The sequence below is a fragment of the Pelophylax lessonae genome, assembly GCF_965119305.1.
Source record: "Pelophylax lessonae genome assembly, chromosome: 10".
Classification (NCBI taxonomy): Eukaryota; Metazoa; Chordata; class Amphibia; order Anura; family Ranidae; genus Pelophylax; species Pelophylax lessonae.
In genome coordinates this window covers 215,410,182-215,425,869 of record NC_138777.1, presented here as the reverse complement: position 1 = coordinate 215,425,869, position 15,688 = coordinate 215,410,182, and the positions used below count along the sequence as shown (strand labels likewise).

The 15,688-nt window shown below is 43.9% G+C and overlaps 1 protein-coding gene across 1 annotated transcript in view; it reads right to left on the bottom strand.

Annotated features, from left to right (window-relative positions):
* PEPD (peptidase D) overlaps nt 1-15,688 on the bottom strand; it is a 293,993-nt gene that overhangs the window by 132,841 nt on the left and 145,464 nt on the right. The window lies entirely within an intron of this gene.

The window sequence follows — 15,688 nt, the reverse complement described above, 5'->3', positions numbered from 1 at the left end:
TACAAGCCCCCCAAATTAGGCAGTAAGTATACAAATATACCTTTATGCCTTGACTGGTCACCTAGCTCTCCCATAGAAATGTAGCTATGGGCTGAAGTTATGTCTCAGATGCCTTGTTGATCCTTCAGCCCACATGGTCCACCAATAATGGCTGTCCTTCTACTTCTTGTCTATATAGGAGTAGGCCCTACTGAGCGAACCTGCGCTCTCTAGTGGCTGAAGGAGACACTGCAGTCCAATACTCCTGAGAAGTACACAGGGCATGAACAGGACACTGCGAGAAAGACCAGAACGACAGATCTCTCTTTTTTTTTTTAAAAAAAGAGTGGGAAAAACTTACCAGTCCTGCCGCAGGATCCTTAGAGCAGTGGTCCTCAACCCTGGTCCTCTAACAGGCCAGGTTTGCAAGATAACTGAAATACATCCCAGGTGAAATAATTTGCTGCTCAGTGATTGCAGTACTCTAGTCTGCATCTCCCCAAGTTAATACTTAAAATCTGGCCTGTTAATGGGCCCTGAGGACCGGAGTTGAGGACCACTGCCTTAGAGGACCCAAGCTTCACCCATCATGGCGGGCTTTGTCAGTCATTGGACCTTCAAGGACCGGGTCACCCTTTTTAATGGAATCCACACCCTTGGACCTGTAAAGCACCCCGCTGGCAAACTCCTTGTGATAATAAATAGTCAGGGTTCCATTTATCAGGGTCTAGCGCCCAGATGGGTCACATTACTAGCAAACCCTCGGTTCTTCTTAGCCGAGGCTAGGGTACCATCCTCTAGCCATTCAAATTAACCTGATCAGAATGCCCCTAAGCTGGGACATTCTTCTTAGGATAGAAGAGCTTTAACAGCCATGACCACCACCTTCAAGACAATGGCGAAAAAAACTGAGGTTCTTCCTGTATGGGAGGGGTTATATGGGAGGAACTTCCTGTCTATTGGTTGCCAGTGTCTATTAGACTAAACGTAGCGTATAACCCGGGTAGTCATAATTACCTGCTCTGTGTCCCGTGATGTACGATAAAGAAATTATACTTTGTTGGATGCTGGCTTGGTTGCCAGGTCTGCACACATCAGGGGCACCTTCCACCTCTGCTCTGATCTCCCAGGTCTGCACACCTGTACTGTTTATTATGAGGAGCTCCCGCCATCTCTGCTCTGAATTATTGGTACTACATATCTGCTGTGCCCATTGTGAAGGGTTCCCACCGTACGTGAAATGCACTTGCTGTGCCCATTATGAAGGTATATCATCATGCCTACTATATTATCATTCAGTTTACAGTATAGTATGGAGCTTCTAGCAAAAGGATCTGGAACACACACAAAAGGTATTCGGGGACACCCAAAACCCCAGCTATGCAATAACAGTGTCGTGAATTATGGCAGGGAGATCTCACTGCTCAAGCATTCAAGACATATATGACTCTAGGAGCTGACTCAGGTTATAAATCTCCAACTATTACCAAAATAACATACTGCTGACCTCTGCACTCTGTGTTCCCTTTTCCTGACACCTGCACAATGCGTTACATACTACTGAACTCTGCATTCTGTGTTACTTACTCCTGACCCCTGCGCTCTGGGTTACATACCCTGAATGGCACATTCTGTGTCCATTACGAGGAGCTCCCAACATCCCTGCTGGGATAATATTAATTTTTTATTAGGTAGAAGATAACATGAGAAGCTGCAATACATAAAAGGTGGGCAGGAACACCCAAGGTTCCAAGATGGGCAGGAAAGTGTCAGGAATTCGGACAGGAAGAGCATCCAAGACATACAAGATTCGGGGGGGGGGGGGGGGGGGCGACTACGGTCATAAATATCAAACTACAACTAAAAACAACATACTACTGACACTCTATCAGTTATTCCTGACCCCTGCACAGTGGGTTACATACCTTTGACCTCTGCACTCTATGATACTTATTCCTGATCCCTGCACTCTTATGATACTTACTCCTGTCCTCTACACTCTGCATTACATACAGTACCTCTGCGTTACATACAATGCCTTGAAAAAGTATTCATACCCCTCGGAATTTTTGTCTTTTTTTTTTTTACCAAAAATATGTAGTAGAATACAAACTGGCCTAAACTGATAAAAAAAAAAAAAAAAAAAATTTTGCATTTTTTTTATTGGTAATGTTTTAGAGCAGAAAGTAAAAAAATATGGCGTTTTTTTTCAAAATTGTTGCTCTTTTTTTGTGTATAGCGCAAAATCTAAAAACTGCAGAGGTGATCAAATACCACCAAAAGAAAGCTCTATTTGTGAAAAAAAGAGGACATCAATTGTATTTGGGTACAGCGTCGCACGACCGCGCAATTTTCCATTAAAGTAACGCAGTGCCGAATCGCAAAAAAATGGCCTGATCATTAAGGGGGCAAATCCTTCCGGGGCTGAAGTGGTTAAACAATGTTTGTTTAGTATCACTTTAACCAAACCTGGGAGCCTCTCAGTGGCATTAAATGACCTCAGAAAACATGAAGCAGCTCCGAGCCGCGGCGCAGCCAGTTCCGTCTGAGTTCCAGAGATTGGAACAAACAGCAGGTGTTACTATATTAAAATCAAACTGTTACATCAAATTTATTCCGTATCTTAACACAGCTAATAGACGGGGGAAAAAAAAAAAAACGGCGGCATGTTGGGCCAGACTTCCATTTGACATTTCCAAACGGTCAAGTATAAATTTGACTCTGGAGGTGAACAGGTTGTCGCTGCGCCAACGGCCGGCTCGCAGAGAATGGCGGACAGGATGCTGCGCGGTTCCGTATCATAGAAAAGGGACAGATGGATAAAACTGTTAGAGGCGACAACCGTCTCAAACTAATCAACGACAACCAGTAAGATGACAATCTGGGCTGGGGGATGACAGTTGGTGAAGGAATGTCTGATTCCGATCGGTTACAATGACTCGTCTGCGGCACGTATTATACATCAGGCCCAAAGTTATCATGTATCAGAACAGCAGATGGTCACATTTTTAATGCTGGAAGACATACAATGTAACAACTTTTATAAGAGTAACGTTGCATCAAATACTAAAATTGGTTGTAAACCCCCTACGTATACACAGTGATGCGACTGGTGATACACAGAGATTAAACAAATCCTCCTACGTAAGTTGCAGTTGTTTATCTGCAGTCTACTCTTCTCTACATTCAGGATTTATAAAGCTTGTCTGAACTGTCAGAATAACTACAGAGGATAGTCATTTATTTTGCATGTGTGTGCTATCAAATATAACAAGGCAATTAAAATGAGTAAAAAAGGGGATTTGGTCCCACCATATGGCCATATCGTGCTCAAGCCCACCACTACGTCAAAGTACCCCATTGTCAGTGGGTCCTACACTATCCATAAATTGAAGGATGAATCCAACCTCTCATTTTATGGATAGTGTAGGACCCACTGAGAATGGGGTACTTTGACGTAGTGGTGGGCTTGAGCACGATATGGCCATATGGTGGGACCAAATCCCCATTTTTACTCATTTTGATTGCCTTGTTATATTTGATAGTCATTTATTTTTGCATGTGTGCGTTATCCTCTTTAGTTATATATGTATATTGGTTTTTATAGCAGCACCAGCTTCAGAAATGAATGTTCAGGGTGTGCGTGCCCCCCCCCCCCCCCAAACTCTGTTTGAGCTGTCAGAAAACAGGGGGCGGAGAGCTGAAGTTACACACTGCTACTAAACTGAGAGTGGATTGGAAGGAGGAGACACAACCCCCCCCCCCTTCACACAGCACACAGGAAAATAGCTGAGGCTGTCATTCACAGGCTGTGTGCTGGAGATCCCTCCTCTGTCTCCTATTTACCTCTTGGTGTCAGGAAAACTTGTCAGAAGTGACTCATGCTAATATCAGAGGAATAAAGCAGCAGTACACACCATAGAGCAGTGATGGTGAACCTTGGCACCCCAGATGTCTTGGAACTACATTTCCCATGATGCTCATGCACTCAGCAGTGTAGTTGAGCATCATGGGAAATGTAGTTCCAAAACATCTGGGGTGCCAAGGTTCGCCATCACTGGTCTAGAGGGATATGCCTTGCTCATATTTTATGTCTGAGGTTTACAACCTCTTTAATCACTTGACCTCTAGAAGATTTACCCCCCTTAATGACCAGGCCATTTTTTGCTGTACAGCACTGTGTTATTTTATTTGACAATTGAGCGGTCATGTGACGCTGTACCCAAATAAAATAGATGTCCTTTTTTTTGCCCACAAATAGAGCTTTCTTTTGGTGGTATTTGATCACCTCTGCAGGTTTTCAGTTTTTGAGCTATAAACAAAAAATAAGACCAACAATTTTGAAAAAAATATATATATATATTTTTTACTTTCTGCTATAAAACATATCCAATAAAAATGTTTCTTCATAAATTTAGGCCAATGCGTATTCTGTTACATATTTTTGGTAAAAGATCCCAATAAGCGTATATTGATTGGTTTGCGCAAAAGTTATAGCGTCCCAAAAATATGGGATATATTTATGAATTTTTAGTTATTTTTTTTTTTTACTAGTAATGGCAGCAATCAGCGACTTATAGCAAGATTGCGATATTGGGGCGGACAAATCGGACACCTAATTGACACTTTTTTTGTGGAACCAGTGACACCAATACAGTGATCAGTGCTAAAAATATGCACTGTCACTGTACTAATGACACTGGCAGGGAAGGGGTTAACATCTAGGATGATCAAGGGGTTAACCGTGTGGCCAACATGTGTTAGTGCGGGTTCACATATACAGTATGGAATCTCACAAGTCGGATCCCAAGTATCGGCAGTGTAAACCAAGCCTTTATTAGTACTACTGAAGCTGCTCCGACTTTAGAAAAGGTTCCTGTGCTACTTCAAGGCGACTTCTATCTGACTTGTGCCCATAGACTTGAATGGAAGTTGCCTCCAAGTCAGATCTTCATCTACAGTGCATATAAAAAGTCTACACACCCCTGTTAAAATGTCAGATTTCTGTGATGTATAAAAATGAGACAAAGATAAATAATTTCAGAACATTTTCCACCTTAAGTGCCGGTTCACATTGGTGCGACACGGGAACCCTGTGAATCCACTGCGGGTTCCCACATCGCATTAAAATCGCAGGCAGTTCACATTGCCATATGCAAATTGCTGGGGGGTGCCAATACAAAGTTAACGACACCCCCAGATTAGTTCGCATATCGCAGTGCGAACTGTCAGTTCGGACATTAATCGGATCGCATAGGTGTGAACCACCTTGCAATCCAATTCTGGTGCGGACCCAAAAAAAGGGTCCTGTGCGTGTTGTGTCCAAATCCGATGCAAACTCAGCTATACAATCTGTTTGGCTGAAATCACATCGCACAGACATTGCATGTGATTTGCAGAGCAGTGCGCTTGTTACAGTGTGAATCGGGACTTTAGAGTGTGCGCTGTTCTAATGAAGCTCTCTTCAGGAATGCCTGGAGCCAATTGTCTGGTACTGGTGACCAATCGGCAGCCTGCACCCACTGATTGGTTCATGCTGCTGCCAATCGCAGTACAGTCGGGGCGGCCTCTCTAGCCCGGCACGCGGATCAGGAACTCGGTACGTGATCTGGTGCAGGAGAGCCGACTTGCTGCCCTATATGTACTGTATACGGTCAGCAAGCGGTTAAAGGGGAACTTTGCGATACTTAAAGGGGAGATTTGTTAGATCTGCCATACCATTTATAAAACCCAACATCAGCTAAAATGTTTCACTTAGCACAGGATAGATAGAGTCTCTGTCAATTTTTTTTGTTTTTTCTGTGTCTCCAATGGGGAGAATTACCTCCACTTCCTGGCAGGGCATCTTTTCCAGGCAGCAATAAAAATCTGACCCGCCCCTCACAGTTCGAATCACTCCCCTAGGCTCACATTTAACCCCTTGATTGCCCACAATGTTAACCCCTTCTCTAAAATGTTAAAAAATTTAGATTTTTGATTTTTTTGGGGGGGGAATGTTATATAGTAGAATGTGAAAAAAAATATATATACTGCATTTTCTGGCGTATAAGACTACTTTTGAACCTCAAAAAAATCCCCCAAAAATGGGGGGTCGTCTTATACGCCGAGTATAATATCTCCAAGGTAACCTAAGTATAAGTATTACCGGTAGATGAAAATTAGGGGGGTCGTCTTATACGCCCAGTCGTCTTATACGCCGGAAAATACGGTATATTTTTTTTTTTTCCAGAATTATCGCTCTTTTTTTGTTTATAGCGCAAAAAAAAATAAAAAACTCGCACAGGTGATCAAATACAACCAAAAGAAAGCTCTGTTTGCTGGAAAAAAAGGACGTAAATTAGTTTGAGCACAGCATTGCATGACAGTGCAATTGTCAGTTAAAGTCACGCAGTGCCAAGTTGTAAAAAAGAGGCCTGGTCCGGTCTTAAAGCGGAGTTCCACCCAAAAGTGGAACTTCCGCTTTAAATAGTCCTAACCCCCTAACATGCCACATTTGGCATGTCATTTTTTGGGGGGGGGGGAGCGGGTACCTAGTTTTGACAGGTACCCGCTCCCACTTCCGCTCGGAGCGCCGCGGCGCCCTGAGCAGAAGTTCTCCTCTTTCCCTCCCTCCCTGCAATCTTCTGGGACAGGTCAGAGGTCCCAGAAGATTGCCGGCCAATCACGACGCATAGCGCAACTCGCGCATGCGCAGTGCGTACCCGGCTGTGAAGCGGCAAACTGTCACAGCCGGGTGCCCACATCAGTGATGCCGGCGCCGCAGAGCAGAGAGGGAGAAGACGGCGCATCGCTGGACCGTGGGGCAGGTGAGTGTGCGGTTAGGCTGGAACTCCGCTTTAAAGTGGTTAAACTGTGCTGTACATAGCCTGTGTAGAGAGCAGCCTGTGGGAGGGCACTCACAGGCCCCACCTACTACAGAAAGCTACAGAAAGGGGCAGAAACAAGACCAGTCACTCGCACAAGGAGAGCGAGCAGCAGCGACCGGTCCTTATTATAGGCTCCTGCACAGAGGCAAAGATTGCACAGATCGGGAAGAACAATACAAAGCACACCAAGATTTGAAATGCCCAGAGTTCCGCTTTAACCATGTGCATAGTATATATTCTGTTACTTTTTATCGTATACATGACCTAATTATCACCAGAGAGGTTTGGACTATTCACATCGCCAGCACAAATCAAGCCACTAGATTATTTTTAGGCTGCTCAGAGGTCAGTGATTGGACTTCTGTAGACCACATATGGTGCAGAGAGACGCAAAGCGATGAGACGTGACTGAGCACTTTTCCTGACCAATGAAAGGTATCCACCGGCTGGCTTCAAAGTGATATCCATTCTCTGGCTGGCCTTCTGTATGAGGCGACTCCGGTTGTTATCTCGTTAGAATTTCTCAGCCTCATGCGGAGAAGCCATTACTCCGCCGTTTGAAGTTGCAGCCAACGGGCAATGTCTCCGAGCGTGCTAACAGCCAACCTCTTCCCAGTCGCTGCTCTGCTCTCCCCACTTCATTGTGCTGTGATGAAGTGCATAAATACATTTCTTTTACAATTTCCAAAGCCATCAAAGCCGATTTCACAGACTCCGTCCTTCTATAAGTCACCGAGAAATAAAAAAAAAAAATCAGAGGACGGCAAAAGTTTGGCAAAACATTTTCTAGACTTTGTGCACTTTCCTGATGCTGGGAATTTTAGGTTTATTATTTTTTAACCCATTCATTCTATGCATTAAGGTTAATAACCTTCTGTGCCAGAGGATCCCCTAATTGGTTCCCAATTGCTGTCAATCAGATTCTGTGACAAGGGGGTGGGGCTGAACCTCTCGGTTTGTGCCTATAGACGCAGACAGGGCGGCTCGGGAGAGAGTTAAGTGTTTCATAAGCTGCTTTTCCTTATTGCTGCTGACACTGTCTGGCTTGGCCCTGGGAGGCGGGTGTTTGATTCTGGCTTAGGCGGGTGCACCTTCCACCTCCTCGTCTGTAGATCCTTGTTCCCCCCCCCCTTTTTTTGGGGCGAAACAGGAAAGGGTGTGGCCAGCTCCCATTTAATCCCTGGCCTGTCCAGAGTGTGGTTCAGCAGCAACTTTTTTCGCTGAGGAAGGGGGCTCGCCCCTGAAACGCGTCAGCCTAGCCACAGCAGCCCCATGCGGCACACTGCATGCCATTCGGCATCGTGTGGTACCTTGGCTACCTTGGAGATTTTATGTATATTATGTTGATGTGTGTACATTCACACCCGCTTTGTGAGTATAATGTATACTTTTTAATATTTTAATAAATGTTTTTAGTGGTAATGCACTAGGTCGGTGCACCCCTTTTCTTTTAGTTTTTTCCCCAGTCGGCTCGGGAGAGAGCCTGCGCAAGTGTCCGCATAGAAAGAGTTGCTAAAGAGGAGCAAGGAGTGCCAGCGGGGAACCTGTGAAGAGGAGGATCGATGCGGCTCTCAGCAAAAATACTACAAGGAGCAGGTAAGTGCATGTTTAATATTTTAACCACTTAAGGACCGTTGCCGCAGTTTTAATGCGGCAGGCAGCCCCTCCTGTGCGAACCGACGCAGCCCTACGACGGTCGTGCGCCTACTGCTAGGGGCGAGCGCACGCCGCCGCTGGCGCACTCCCACCCCCACTTGGCAGCGGGGACTCCGATGCATGGGGCCGGCAGCTCCGATTGCCACCCGCGATCGTTCCCTGCTGAGAGAGACGGACGGTCAGCTATTGTAAAAACAGCCGACCGTTCTTCTCTCTGAAATGATCACAGGGCGCCTGTGATCCTTCTATATAGGATCACAGGTCTCTATGATCATTTCAAAAGCCCAACCCCCATAAAGTTAGAAACACTCCCCTAGGCTTACATTTAACCCCTTGATCGCCCCTGGTGTTAACCCCTTCCCTGCCAGTGTCATTACAGTAATATTTTTAGCACTGATTACTGTAGTAAGGTCACTGGTCCCCCAAAAAGAGTAAAAAATGTCAGTTAGGGGTCTAATCTGTCTGCCGCAATCCCGCTAAAAATCGCAGATCACCACCATTACTAGTAAACAAAAAAATAAAAAAACAATAGAAATGACAAATATTTCTCTTAGTTTGTAGAGGCGATAACTTTTGCGCAAACCAATCAAGATTATGCTTATTGCAATTTTTTTTTTTTTTACCAAAAATTGTAGCAGAAAACAAATTGGCCTAAAATGTTAAATAAAAATTTGATTTTTACTTTTTTTTTAATGTTTTATAGCAGAAAGTGAAAAATATTGTTTTTTTTTTTTGTTTATAGCGCAAAAAAAAAAATAATAAATCACACAGGTGATCAAATACCACCAAAAGAAATCTCTATTTGTGGGAAAATCAGGACATCAATTTTATTTGGGTACAGCGTCGCACGACTGCGCAATTTTCCATTAAAGTAACGCAATGCCGAATCGCAAAAAAAATGGCCTGGTTATTAAGGGGCAAATCCTTCGGGTTCAGAACTGGTTAATTAAAAAAAAGAAAAAAAAATCAAACCATTAGTATCACTTTAAGAGCGGAAATATAAACGTTCCCCAGTGTCACTCCATCTCGTTAACGTCTCAAAGTGTCTCTACGGGGAAAAAATCAGGATAAATGCTCTGCAGTTTACTCTTCTGCCTCATCGCCCTCGGATCTTCTCTCCGCCCCATTGCCGCACTGTGAATACGATTGCGTCTTCCTACCGTCCTCATTACAGTCTCTAAAAGGTTCCCAATGCCCCAATTCTTCCAGACAAGAGTTATTTAAGACTAACAGGGGTTAAACCTTCCTTTGACAGTTGGTAGTATTCAGTATAGTGAAGGGGGGGGGGGGGGGGGCACAACAAGTAAAATAATTGCTCCCGCAGGGAACGATCGCAGGTCGCTTGTATTTGCACTCGGCTACGGCAAGTAGCGGAATCGGCTTCCTCTCCCAGCGCAGACACGTCCGTCCTTTCCTGTCGCTGCAGGACCTGGCTGTGCCTATTCTCTTTCGCATGGCGATTATTCAACAGATGTTGCCTCGTCCTGAGGGGACCTTTTATTATTCAACAATGATTTTCGGGCAAAGTAATTTTTTTTTTTTTTTTTTACTGGACTCGAATATGTTTTTATTTTCCCCCCTATTTCCCGTGTTAAGTATTAAGCAATTAAAAACACAGCATGTGCCTTGAAGGTAATTTTAGCCCGTCTCACCGAACGTTTTACTCAAAAAGGGAAGAAAAGCAGATGAGGGGTCAGGGGTGGAAGCTGCCTGTTTGCGTATTGCTCAGTTTATGGGCGAACTGGTCTGTCCTGGTTTGCAAAGTACTGGAAATTTGGAATAATTGAACAGATACATGCAGGAAAAGTGCAGAACATACAGTACAGATTATGCTTGCTGTAGGGCAGACATGTCAAAATTGTGATTTTTAGGTTGATTTAGGCTCTTTGCTTTCCTTGCTGCCATTGGCCAGTTCAGTAGGGTAAATGTGAACTTATGGGGGCTTTCCATGCTGGCTCTCCTTCTCGGATCAGAGACACAGTGTTTCCTACCGCTGGTCGGTTAGAACTTCTACCTGCAGCTGCCTTTACTCCCAGGAGGCATCCCGCTAGACGTTATGGATTTATTTATATGCCTGTTTTTCACTTCCACCTTGTAAGTGTTTTTAACCCTTCCTTGTCATTTAAAGTGTTTTATTACTGCACTTACAGTGGTGATCAAAAGTTTGGGCACCCCAGGTAAAAATTTGTATTAATGTGCATAAAGAAGCCAAGGAAAGATGGAAAAATCCCCAAAAGGCATCAAATTACAGATTAGACATTCTTACAAATTTTTACCTGGGGTGCCCAAACTTTCGATCACCACTGTAGAAGCGCCGCCTACTCTGCTTTGTTTTTCCTATAGAGTAGGGCTTTCCTCTTCTGAAGTGCAGCTGCATTAATCACATTTTACAGTTTGTCAACGTCTCCTCTTTATCCAGAGTGCCCTATTCTCCACACTCCTCCTTCACATACAGTGCAGATATTTTTTTTTTATCTTAAAGCGGAGTTCCACCCTAAAATAAAAAACTTACCTCCATCTTCATGCCCGGGGTCACCTGAAAAACAAATGGATAATCGCAATTTTTTTTTTTTACTTAACTGGTTTAGAAGAAAATATACTCACCTTACTTCCTCTTCCTCCCCTCGGCAGCCCGCGCCGTCACTTCCTGGCTTTGCAATGATTCCTGGGAGCTGAACGTCATCGCTCCCAGGAATCAATGTGCCTGCACCGGCCCCGACGTCAGTTCCGGTGCAGGCGCCGTCATACCTTGCTAAACAGCTCCTGGGCATGCCCAGAAGCTGTGCAGGGATGACGCTGCGGCACCGGAAGTGACTGCGGGGCCGGTGCAGTGCATCGTGGGACCGAAGAAGACGGAAGAGGACGCAGAAGATGATCGCGCTGGCTTCAAGCTGCCCACTCCTGAGATGGCAGCGCTGGACAATACTTTTTCAAGGTAAGTATTTCTTCTTACAGGTAAGTGCGACCTGGGACAGTTCAGAGGCTATCCATTGTGGAATGTACTAGCCCTGACTGTCCCGGGGGTATTTTTATTAAAAAAGTATTCCCAGGGTGGAACTCCGCTTTAAAGCGGAGTTCTGGCCTCGGGGGTCAATTTTAGCTAAAAATACCCCCGGGACAGTCAGGGCTAGTACATTCCACAATGGATAGCCTCTGAACTGTCCCGGGTCGCACTTACCTGTAAGAAGAAATACTTACCTTGAAAATTTCTTCTCCAGCGCTGCCATCTCAGGTGTGGGCAGCTTAAGCCGCATCGTCCTCTTCGGCGTCCTCTTCTGTGATGTCAGAGTCCCACAATGCACTGCACCGGCCCTGCTCGTCACTTCTGGTGCAGAAGCTGTATAGCAGGAAATGATGTGCCTGCATCGGAAGTGACGAGCGGGCCGGTGCAGGCGCATTGACTCCTGGGAGTGATGACGTTCAGCTCCCAGGAGTCATCGCAAACCGGAAGAGACGGCGCGGGCCGCGGCCGCAGAGGGAGGAAGTGGAAGGGAGGGGAGTATATTTTCTTCAATAATAAGGTAAGTGACCAAAAAAAAAAAAAAAAAAATCGTCAGTATCCATTTCTTTTTCAGGTTGCACTCAGCAAGCGGATGGCCCAAAATCGATTTTTTCGATTTTGAAGCCGGAATTCAGTTTTAAAGTAATTGTAAAGTCTTTCTTTTTTTTTTTTTGTTAAAAATAACAAACGGGTTATAATTACCTGTTCTGGGCAGTGGTTTGCACAGAGCATCCCAGATCCTCCTCTTGATTGATCCCTCTTCTGCGCTCCTGGCCCCTCCCTCCTAACGAATGCCCCCACAGCAAGCAGCTTGCTATGGGGGCACCTGAGCCAAACCGCAACTGCCTGTGTCCATTCAGACATGGAGCCATGCCCCCTCTCTCTCCTCATTGGCTCACTGAATTTGATTGACAGCAGCGGGAGCCAATGGCCCCACATGCCACCTTAGCCAATGAGGAGGGAGAGTCTCGGGCAGCTGAGACACTCCTGCAACATCTGTTACCTGTGAGCCTTATCTTCTGATGAAGAGGAATACTGATCTGATCTATATTGGTGATATCCTTGGAGAAAGTTTGTCTTACTAGCCTGTCTGGTGACACAGGGGCTAAGTCTGAGGTGAGAGGCTAATGAGACTGGGTGGAGGATTACCAGCACATTGAAGAGCACTGAATGTTTATATCTTGTGCATGCTTCACCATAATTTTCACCTGTGGACTGCTCTCCTCGATATCATCTTCATAATCCATATTTGACTTTTTGTTATATATTTGTTATTGGGACTTTTGGTTTATTGATCCTTTAGTGCATAGCAGCTTTCTATTATATTATTTTATACAGTTGCGCTGAATTTTATATCTATTATTATACTCCTGCAACATCGCTGGATCCGGATGGGCTCAGGGAAGTATTGGGGGGGGGGGGGGGGGCACAGAATGCAATAAGATAAAAAACCTTCTGACTTTACAACCACTTTAATGCCTTCTAAAACCTTCTGCCTTTAGAACCACTCTAAGCAAAGAGACTTACATTGCAGCCACCAGGATCTTCACCTGCGCTGATCAGCAAATTTGGCATGTGTATAAACTCTCCCAACCGTACAAATGATCTCTGTCAACACTTTACAGTGCAGTAAAAATGCCATCCAGTGTGCAAACTGCGCTTCAATTACATCACAAGCAGCCATGTTAATTAGAGGATCGCTCAGAGAACCCTTGTGAAACGAGCCGCCGAGGAAGCTCATGCAAAAAACGCGAGGCAGAGTGATGCCGCTATGGCCAATTGAGCACGTTTTAGATGGCTTTTTCCAGATAATTGGTTTGCCTATCTGCCTTCCAGTTAACCAGCTGCATGGTAGAAGTGGCTATCAAAATGAAATTGAGCAAAAAAAAAAAAAAAAAAGATTGTTCAAGGTGATCACTCAATAGTATATAAGCGAAAATAACTTTTATTAGCAGTAGTGCTTATGAAATGATACATGCAGTTTTTGTAGGAGGGAAGGGTGAGCAAATTCTTAAAGTGATCCGATCACAGTGCTTATGCGTGAGGTTAAATAATAAAAATGAAGCTAACAATATTGTACAGTCTTAATTTTACCTGTGCATGCTCACCTATAAAAGGGTGACTTTGAATCTAGAAGTCATAACTAACAGATCCCCCAAAAGAGATGGTGACCTGTCAATGTCCAACTGTGCTTTTCTTACAACAAAATACATCTTTTTCTCACTATCTTTACAAATCCACAAAATAAGTCCTCATTTTAGGGTATTGGGCAGAGCCATTCCAATTGTAGCCCTTTTGGTAATTTGAGTTCTCTGTTCTGTGCCTCGACTCCAAGAACACCCTCAGCCCCTCTGACACCTCTGGTTGAATGAATGTTACTTTCAACACTTACATTGGGGAAAATAATTCTTTGATCCCCTGCAGATTTTGTAATTTTCACACTTACAAAGAAATGAAGGGTCTATAATTGTTATCATAGGTGTATTTTAAATGATAGAGACAGAAGATCAACCAAAAATCCAGAAAAAACACGATACAAATGTTATAAATGGAGTTGTAGTTCAGTGAGTAAAACAAGTATTTGATCCCCAAGCAAAACATGACTTAGTATTTGGTGGATAAACCCTTGCTGGCAAGTACAGGGGGGTAAGAGGTTTCTTGTAGTTGGTGACCAGGTTTGCACAAACCACAGGAGGGATTTTGGTCCACTTTTCTTTAGAGGTCTTCTCTAAATCCTTAAGATTTCTTGGCAACTCAAGGTTTCAGCTCCCTCTATAGACTTTCTATATATATATATATTATACACACTATATATATATATATATATATATATACACACACAAACACACATACAACTAAAGTGGAACTAAGCCCTCCTATCGTTTTCAGCCAAGGAAGCTGCCATCTTGGCTACAGTATTTGATCTTCAACTGTGATGATTCTGCTCATGTGATCAGTTATGACACCAGTTTAACAGTTTGGTTGAGAGCACAAATGAGAGCATTTGCTGGAAATACAACTGTTAAATCATGAGTTGAGTTCCGCTTTAACTTGGCTGTGAAATAGCAGCAGGAAATAGACACAAGACTGTTTCGTGGTAATTCAATGTATTGGTATGGGTTAAAATAAATTGTGATTTGAGCATAAATGAACACACAAAAGGTAGGTTCAGATACAGTCCGCTGGGTTGTATATTCACTATGCCAAGATAACTTAGAATAGAGTTCTGTACCACTACACAGGGATTAACACATGCATCAGCACTGTCAAAAATAAACAGAACAGTGAATTTAAGCATTAACTGCAATGTGAATAATAATACTGTAGCTAGTCTAGAATGCACTCTAGAAGAATGGCTGGGATATGGTGCAATGTCCTCTGAGAGGTAACGCTTAACATAAGCAATAGGTGAAGGTCTCTGTGTACAATTTCAATTTATAATAAAAAATAATAATAATAATAATAATAAAGCGCCACTTTGCAATCATTTAGCCACTTTGAGCACTCATTAGTGATATACTATGTGCCTGGTGTAGTTGGGACAGTATAATTACATGAGATAAAGCAGCACAATGCCCTAGTACAGCAAGTCTATCATAGGTGTATAATGTATAAAAACTATCATGGCCCTTTTTAGAATATGATATCTATGTCTCCACTTATAAAAGCCCAGCAGTCAGGAATTTGATACCTCAAGTCACTGTTTTGCGCAGTTAATCCTAAAGCCTCGTACACACGCAACGAATTACCGCCAACCGGTCGTCCGTCTTTTGTCCAGAGTGGTGTCTGTTGGTTGGAATGTGCTCTAGACTGCACACAAATTTTCCCGCACGACAGAATTCTACTTCAGAAGTGATGTCACGTTGCATTGCTTTCTTTGTGTTCTTTCATCTCTGAGCATGCCTAGTCTTGCTCATAAGATTTTTCCCCATCGAAATCTGTACTAATGAGACGAAAATCGGACGTGTTTTGACGGTCGACAAAAATTTTATAGCCTGCACACCAGGATTTTTTCGGCCGAAAAGTCGGAGTCGGTTGTCGGAAGCATCATACTAACAAGCCGAAAATCGGCAGATCGGTCGTCGGACGAAAATTCCCAGCCGAATTTCGACTCGTGTGTACGGGGCTTAAGAACCACCAATGAGAGCTCGTCCGTAGACTTTCCCCAGATATCCCGCTATGAGTT